This window comes from Rutilus rutilus, assembly GCF_951802725.1.
Source record: "Rutilus rutilus genome assembly, chromosome: 22".
Taxonomy (NCBI): domain Eukaryota; kingdom Metazoa; phylum Chordata; class Actinopteri; order Cypriniformes; family Leuciscidae; genus Rutilus; species Rutilus rutilus.
Genome location: NC_140227.1, coordinates 12,207,758 through 12,216,988, shown reverse-complemented (window position 1 = coordinate 12,216,988; position 9,231 = coordinate 12,207,758). Strand labels below are relative to the sequence as shown.

Genomic DNA, 9,231 nt, shown 5'->3' with positions numbered 1-9,231 from the left:
GGCGACAAGAATAATTCCTCCGTAGGATAGACCATCCGAGCGCTTCAGATGTGCCCTTCATTTGGGACGCAGCTGTAGTTTTTCCCCAATGCGGTATTAATAGTTAAAATTACTTTTTTTCAGAAATGTACTCTTTCTGAAAAAAATCTCAGTGAAATGGCAGCCGTCGATTGAGTCAGCCCTGCAAACCTGTTGGTAGACAACTTAGTGGATAGTGGAAATATGCACTCAAACACCCTGGAGACAATCCCAGATGATGTCCCACCAGCAGAGAGGCCTTACCAGGGTCTTACCAACCCATCCCGGTCCAGCACCACCAGGGCCTCCTTGCTCAGCTCAATAAAAGTCTACATCATTTTTTCTTATTTTATGTACTGTAAATTTAAATGTTTATGTTGATTTTGATATGTTTAACATATGTTGTAAATAGTTGGAAAAAGTACTTTTACATAGCCAATAGAACAAATTATTTTCATTTAACAATTTTATAAAAAATTAAAATAAAAAAAAAGGTATAGAAGAATTTGTTTCATGTAGACATTATGACCGTCATAACAAAAATAAACAATGTCCAGAACAATTCATTCTCTTTTATTTACACATTTAAAGTTGCATACAAATAAATAATGTACAGAATTTTTCTTTCCTTTTAAAAAAAATAGGAGAAAAAAAGTTTAAAAAATATATAGAAAAAAATAATAATATTCACTCATTCTCTCAAGAAGAGAAAACAGCCTGTCCATCCTCTCCCTACTCTCATCACCTCTGCCTCTCTCTGTAGTTGCATGTCTTCTCTCTGTCTGGTGCTGGTGGTGGTGCTCCTGCTGGTGCTGCTGCTGCTGGTGGTGCAGGTGCTGGTGGTGCTACCCCTGGCTCCTCCTCACCGTGGGCACCCACTGCTGAACTCTGCCCTGATGTGTCCTCAGGGATTGAGGCAATGAGGCAAACACGGCAATGTTGGTGCAATGCCTCTGTCCCAACACTCATCCATGAGGACAAACCAGGGCCAAGTTTCAGCAGTGGGTTCCCACTCACACCCAAGTGTCCCAGGACACTTGCAATCCTAAGGGCAGAGCAAATTAACCATGGCTTGTTAACCCTCTGGGGACCAAGCTGTTTTTGGGGCCCTTGAGATGTTCTGACATGCTCTGACATTTGTGCTTTTTTCAGTTATTTATAAACATGTTAATGGCAAAGGTGTAAATTCACTCTATATAGCACAAACAGGCCTACCATAATATGCGAGCAACATGTATGTAGATGTTTGTATTTTTGAGAGAATAATGTTTATGCGTGGTTATTTAAAAAAATAAAAATGAAAGTTGCTGAAATAAGACCACAAAACTCATACAAAATATGTGCCCACAAGACTTTTGACTAATGGATGTTTTCTCTTCGAGTTCTAGCTTCAAAATTATGTGAAAATAGTCTTGCTTTATCGTTCACAAAAAAAAATACATTGATTTAAATGGTGTAAAACAGGTTTTGCTTGGAAAGCCAACACTGTAAAACTTTACTGTAAATTTACAGCGAATTTCCTACAGAATTGTACTGTATTTCCATAATACAGTATTTGGCTGTATCTTTTACAGAACAGCTGTAAATATACAGCACATTTCTGTTTTCAACCCGATAAATTCGTAATACAGTATCATACTGTAAAAGCACTGCATTGTGGGATTGATTTCTTTCGCGCTCAATTCAGTTCAAATGTGACGCGAGCAGACAGTAGCTACTACAGGCAAACTTGATTTGTCAGCGGGATTCAACTGAACAGAATAATCATTCCTGTTATCAAGATAAACAGTGTCTGCGAATCTGTGAGCAATTTTTAAGCTTTTGTGAGCTTCGGTTCGTGTTTCAAACATTAGTTGCCTGTGACGCAGCAGAAAATGGGAGACATTAACTTTACATGAAGACGGATGGAAGAATTTGTCATCTGAATAACCTGCGCCTGTGACGATTAGTGGGATTTAGAGTTTGAGAAGATGGAAAATTGTTCAACAACTGAGTGATACGGTAAGCCAATATATATATATATTTTTTTTTTTGCGTTCGCATTTCTAACATACGTTGATTTCACGAATGCTTATTTGGTTTGATTCTGCCGCGGCCGCGCAAACAATTCACTCTGTTCCACCTGTTTACCAAGTAACGTTAACGTTAACTTCGATATTTCACATAATAGGCAACATATACCATGTTATTTGCATGACCTGCTTTTGATATATATATTTTTCGTTTCAGGCTTTGTAATCTGATGACGGTCCAGTGCTAATGTAAGTACTTTTAAGTAGTGTTACAGTTATAGTCTATGTGGTAAAAAAAAAAATGCTATCAAATGCTGTCAGTTCTGTGATCGTGCTTTTGAATCGTTGTCATAATTTTGCTAGCACAAGAAAATCCATGTTCCTAAAGCTGTTTTCAAATGTAGTATTCCTGATTGCCATGCCATGGTCCTACAACTAAGTTACAATTCAAAGAGAAGTTAGACGGTGTTATCCTTCAAGCAGATAAGTAGAGATTATTCAACAAATCTCATTAATCTGTAATATTTTTTATGTTTTGGTTCTGTTGATCATGGGTGTGCTGTCCTTTTTAAAAATTGTTTCAGGAATTTGCATCGCTGATGTCCAGCAATCTACACTTGCCAGAGAGTCCACGCCTTATTTCCTGGTATGTAAACATTAAAGGGGTAGTTTAAACCTAAAATGAAAAGCCATCATTTACTCACTCCACTGCAAAATATATTTTTCTTAATTAGTGTTTTTTTCTTGTTTCCAGTCCAGATATATAAAATTCTTACATGAAGAAGCATTTAATAGACAAGTAAAAATTGTCTTGTTTTCTGAAAGAATATGTCAAAATTTAGTGAGTTTATGCTTAAAACAAGCAAAATAATATGGCAGTGCGTTTTAACGTTCTAACCCTAATCAATTTACATTTTTAGGTGAAAATGTTAATTTATAGAACTATGAATAGATAGACAACTACATCGAACCACAGTGGAACCCACAATAGTTATTTTAATTATTAATATTATTTATTAATTCATTTTATTATTATTTTTTCAATTACAGGTCAATCTCTAAGCAACCAGTGCTGGACATTACGTTTGGAAGGTCAAGGTGTGTGTGGAAAGGATCACAGCCTAACTTCATCATGGCCTGGCAGCGCTGTTTGCCTCCTCCTATAACTTCAGCTTGCAGTACCAGGAAGAGGCAGCACTTTGAGTTTGTTCAGAGGTTAGTCATTAGCATATTTGCCATTCATATAAATATTAGACTGAATTGTGACTTGTCTTGACAGTATTTATTATGTTGACTACTGGTATGAACAATATGGCCCTGGTTTCCATACTGGGCTTAGCTTAAGACAGGTCTAGGCCTTAATAAAATTAGGGTATTTAAGCAGCTTTTATAAAAATGTCTAATAAAAAAAAAAAAAAACATTACTGGTGTGCATCTTGAGACAAAACAGTGACAGTCACATATTTCAGATATGTCAGTGCAAGTTGTTTTCAGTTGAAGGATTAGTGAAAATTCTGTCATTAATTACTCACCCTCATGTCGTTCCAAACCTGTAAGACCTTCATTCATCTTCAGAACACAAATGAAGATATTTTTGATGAAATCTGAGAGGTTTCTGAACCACCCATAGACAGAAACATCTTTGTAACTTTCAAGGCCCAGAAAGCTAGTAAAAACATTGTTTAAATAATCCATGTAACTACAGTGGTGCAACCTTAATATTATGAAGCGATGAGAATACCTTTTGTGCACAAAAAACCCCAAAATAACGACATTATTCAACAATCTCTACTCTATCACGTCATTCTCCTACGCTGTTGACGTAGTGTAAACAGTGTCAAGTCACCTTCATTTATATAGCGCTTTTAACAATATAGATTGTTTCAAAGCAGCTTTACAGTGATAATAGGAAATTACAGTAACATAGATTGTTTTGGCTTTACAGCAGCTCTAGAATAAAGTTATTAGATCGACTATTTTTGACTGTCAAAATGCAGGCGGACACAGTTTCCGTGAGTTGTTCAAAATCTTTCTTTTTAGTAAACTCTGTGTACACAAACAATGTTCTCAATGCTGGAGTTCATGTGTAGAGTCTCTGGTGATACTGAGAGCACAGTTTCATGTTGTGTCGAGCCTTCTTAGTGTTAAAAAAAAATAGCGATTTTTGATGCTATCATAGTCGTGCCACAAGCACTCCCATTCAAAAGGCAATTTGACCGAAAACGAAAATACGGTAAAACTTAAAAGTGGCGTTTCCATCCTAATTATGCTTTTAAACGAAGGTTTGCCTCGGGTAGATTAACAAAAAGACCCTAGGTTGCATTTTGGCAAGAGTTATCCTTTAATACACTCCGGCCCACTCATCCTCACAAAACAGTGTAGGAGAATGACATGTAAAAGAAGAGATTATTCAACAATGTCGTTATTTTGGGGTTATTTTGCACACAAAAAGTATTCTCGTCACTTCATAATATTAAGGTTGAACCACTGTAGTTATATGTACTATTTACCAATGTTTTTACCACCTTTCTGGGCTTTGACAGTTGCAATGACATTGATGTCAATGGAGGGACAGAAACCTCCCAGATTTCATCAAAAATATCTTAATTTGTGTTCCGAAGATGAACGAAAGTCTTAAGGATGAGCAATAATGACCGAATTTTCATTTTTGGGTGCAAACATGCATTTTAGTCTGGTAAATGTCATGTTTAACATTATCATGTAGTCATGTATGCAATAAACATTGCAAGGCTTGCAATTAAAGTTAAATTATTTCTTTTTTGGGTTTGGGCTGGATTCTGGCAATGTGTGCTCTATATAAACAGAGTCTATGGCTGCCTTTCCACTGATACTCTGATGGGACCTGATGAGGGGATGAAAGTTCCACTTCCAGTTTAGTTAGTTGACAGTGCACATGTAAACAGACACATTGAGTTGATGTATTTTAACCAGGGCAGAAAAAATATCAGTTATTGATCACAACATCCAACATTGCATTTTTTTTTTCATGTTGTTCAGTTTTATCCAAACAGTTTAGTCGTTAAAACCAATATCTGGTTTTTATTTACACATCTTTTGTGTTGTCTCTCTTTGTCAAAATATATAAACTCAGTCCATAATATTTCATTGTTTTTTTTCCTTTCTTTTCTGCCTTTTAGACAATTTCCTGACATCAATCCTGAACGTGGATCAAAAACAAAGAAAGGACAAGTAACTTCAAAGAAAACTGGCCAAGTTGTGCAAAAAAAGAACACTGTAAGCCTACAGGTGTCCTCACTTCTGCGAAAACTTGAAGACTTTGAATGGGATTTCGTTTGCACTTGTATGGACTTCAAAACAGAAACAGCAATTCACTGCCATTATAAAGCTTGGAAGAGCCAGGACATTTTTTAATAGAACTCCGATTGTATTCGTCTGAAAGAAGAATGTCATGTAGACCTAGGATGACTTGAGGGTGAGTAAATCATGAGCTAATTTAAATTTTTGGGTGAATTATCCCTTTAATTAAGTGCTAAGTGTTACCTGTTTGTTGTTAATTGTTAAAATTGCATTTTATGTTTAAAAAAAATTCAGCCAACATGTTCATAGAAGGCAATTTTCTGATCTTTGCTTTTAACCAAAATAAATGTTTTAAAACCCAGAAAATGTTGTTTTCTTTTTCATAGTGTGACTACTATACAATTTATTGCTGTAGACAAGTTTAATATTGTAAAATTATGTGGTATATACTGTATTTGGTAATTACAGTGGAGTACTGTAAATGCTGTTTACTGTACTAGTGCTGTAAAAATACAGTATGTGGCTGGCAACCCAGCTGCCAGTATTTTACTGTAAATTTACAGTACAACGTTTTACAGTACAATACTGTAAATGCTGTTTACAGTATTAGTTCTGTAAAAATACAGTATGTGGCTGGCAACCCAGCTGCCAGTATTTTACTGTAAATTTACAGTGAAAAGTTTTACAGTGAATATGCGAGGGGGAGGAGTAGTTTACACCTTAGATTACCCAGTCCCACCCACTCTGCATAATGACTCTGCATAATTAGCCATTCATTCAGGTGTGACACTGACTGAGCCACAATGCAAGGACAAAATAGCCTATATATTTAGAAGAAGACTTATATTGACCATTTAAGATTTTGCTTACATCTATCTTGTAAATATGTTTTGCTATTTTATTAAAAAGGTTACAATTACAACAATAATTACAATTTCAGCAATATTTTTGCAAAAAAAGTACTCTTTCTTTGTAAAAAAAAAAAAAAAAAGATTATAGGCCTACATTTTATCATATGTATTCATTAGTTTGAATATAGCCAACATTGGAACATCTTAGTCTATGACTTTATTTTTGACAAAATAGTATTTTATATATATGAGCAGAAAATTCATTCATATTTAGGCTAAACAGTCTTTACAAATATGTACCCTTCATTCATCTCACAGAAACGCGATTCATATTTAGGCTAAACAGTCTTTACAAATATGTACCCTTCATTCATCTCACAGAAACGCGATTCATATTTAGGGTAAACAGTCTTTACAAATATGTACCCTTCATTCATCTCACAGAAACGCGATTCATATTTAGGCTAAACAGTCTTTACAAATATGTACCCTTCATTCATCTCACAGAAACGCGATTCATATTATAGAAACGCGATTCATCTTTTTGTTTACATAGGCCTACACTAACGTTATAACGTTATTCCACATTAACACTTGAGAAAGGATAACTTAGCCTACCTCACTCCTCAGCGGGATCTGCTCCTCATATCAGCACGGAAAATTTTCTCCATAAGGTAGGCTATATTATGCCTCTTTGTTTACACTGATGTGGGCGTTTCACAGACTGAAATGGTTCTCAGAATTTGCGTTTGAATAGCACGCGCTCTCCGGGGCGTGGTCAAATTACTGTGAATCATCTCGTAATGAGCTCGACTGGAGTCGCTCTCTTTTTATACAGATTACAGAAGCTGATAATATTTGTTTTTTATATAAATTACTTCATTTAAAAGCTGCGATCTCAAGCTTTATGCCCGTGGGTCTGTTTCCCTGTTTGACTGAATTTTCGCGGAGTTATAGATCATTTTCGAACGCGTTTCAAATGGGAGTTTACTGACAGAGAGAAGGCAGAAATAGCATCATGTTAGTTTTTCTTTATTTGTCAAAAAGCAAAACACTTTATTTTTATTGTGAGTATACAGAAAAAAAATAGAAACTGAACAGGATCGATTGATGTATTACACGAAAATGAAAGATCAAAATTAACAGAGCATTTTGTGTTTATTTTTCATTGCTAAAAAAAAAAACGAGCAAAACGCGCGGGCGCGTTTTTGGTCCCCAGAGGGTTAACAACAACAGCACAATACATTTCAGCAAAGATGTGTGTATAAACTTTCTTACTTTGTAAATGTTTTTTTTTTTTTTGCCTGTATGGGAGTTACCCTCCTCAGCAGACCCATTTTCTCCAGAATTGCTCTAAAAAAGCAGAAAAGGGTACTTATGAAAAATATGAACACAAGGGTGCAATCTTAACATTAGTGCATTGTTAACACTGCAAAATATGACACATCAGGACATGCATACAAAATACTTAAGAAATCATATTTCTGGATTCTCAAATTTGGTTAAAACCTTTGTAGACATAGCTTGCATGACAGCACTACAAAAACACATAAAAGTGAAACCCCATTGCCTTATCTACTGTTTTTCCTATTGTTGTGGGCTTTATAGTGTAACGTTTTCCCACTCTCTTTGATTGGGTTTTTTTTATGCTGGGGTGCCAGACAGGATTTCTGTCATTAATTCAAATTAATTTTGACATTTGTAGTCCACTGAAGAAAAGAAAACCCAACACAACATGAAAGGCAAGCATCTGTGGGGCAAGGACAACCACTGGTAAGGTGACTGTTAATGTTTGCACTGCAATTTGTACTTCACCCCATCCTAATGGTTGCCAGGCTCCTCCATCAGCCAGATAAATGGGACCCTCAGTCCAGGGTCTAAGCTGTTGAGTGTGATAACCCATGGTTAACCACAATTTTTTTATATGAAGATCCTGTGTCAACCAAAGCTTGGCGGTAACACTTTACGGTAAGGGTACATGAATTATCATGAATTCATGTATAAATTCATGCATGAATTATGCATTCATTCATGCATTAATATCTCGAGATTTTATGATTTTCTCTTCTCACAGGACAGCGGGGATTGGACGGAGGACCAGGACCTTTTGGTGGAGAGCAATGAGCAGAATATGGTAGGCAGAAGGCAATGACCGTCAGATGAAATGCAGTAGTCAGCAGTAGGTGGCGGGCAGGGTACAAGGGACTACAGGTGGGTGGCAGCAGACAGTGGGCTTTCTCTTTTCACAGGACAGCATCAGATAACTGAGTGTCACCTTCCTTTCACAGGCCAGCGGCAGTTGGGGTGCAGCGACGGATAATAGGATCCCTCGCAGGGCAGCGATGGCAGAATGCAGTGGCGGCTAACAGGTTCTCTATGTTCACAGAACGACAGTGAAGAGTACAGAATCCAGCAGTTAACAACTGAGTCTTCTTACCACGGGGCAGCGATGGCAGAATGCAGTGGCGGATAGCAGTTTCTCTATGTTCACAGAACAACAGTGGTGAGTACAGAATCCAGCAGTTAACAACTGAGTCTTCTTTCCACAGAACAGCGATGGCAGCATGCAGTGACGGATAACAACAGTGGTGAGTACAGAATCCAGCAGTTAACAACTGAGTCTTCTTACCACAGAACAGCGATGGCAGAATGCAGTGGCGGATAACAACAGTGGTGAGTATAGAATCCAGCAGTTAACAACTGAGTCTTCTTACCACAGAACAGCGATGGCAGAATGCAGTGGCGGATAACAACAGTGGTGAGTACAGAATCCAGCAGTTAACAACTGAGTCTTCTTACCACAGAACAGCGATGGCAGAATGCAGTGGCGGATGACAACAGTGGTGAGTACAGAATCCAGCAGTTAACAACTGAGTCTTCTTACCACAGGGTAGCGAGGGCAGCATACAGTGACGGATAACAGGTTCTCTATGTTCACAGAACGACAGTGGTGAGTACAGAATCCAGCAGTTAACAACTGAGTCTTCTTTCCACAGAACAGCGATGGCAGCATGCAGTGACGGATAACAGGTTCTCTATGTTCACAGAACAACAGTGGTGAGTACAGAATC

The 9,231-nt window shown here is 37.2% G+C and overlaps 1 long non-coding RNA gene across 1 annotated transcript; it reads left to right on the top strand.

Annotated features, from left to right (window-relative positions):
• The first annotated feature begins 1,511 nt into the window (after positions 1-1,511).
• LOC311282155 lies at positions 1,512-5,617 on the top strand. Its single transcript, XR_014625887.1, has 5 exons — positions 1,512-2,019; positions 2,248-2,279; positions 2,435-2,676; positions 3,081-3,245; positions 5,189-5,617. It is a non-coding gene; the product is annotated as an uncharacterized lncRNA (long non-coding RNA).
• Positions 5,618-9,231: the final 3,614 nt, after the last annotated feature.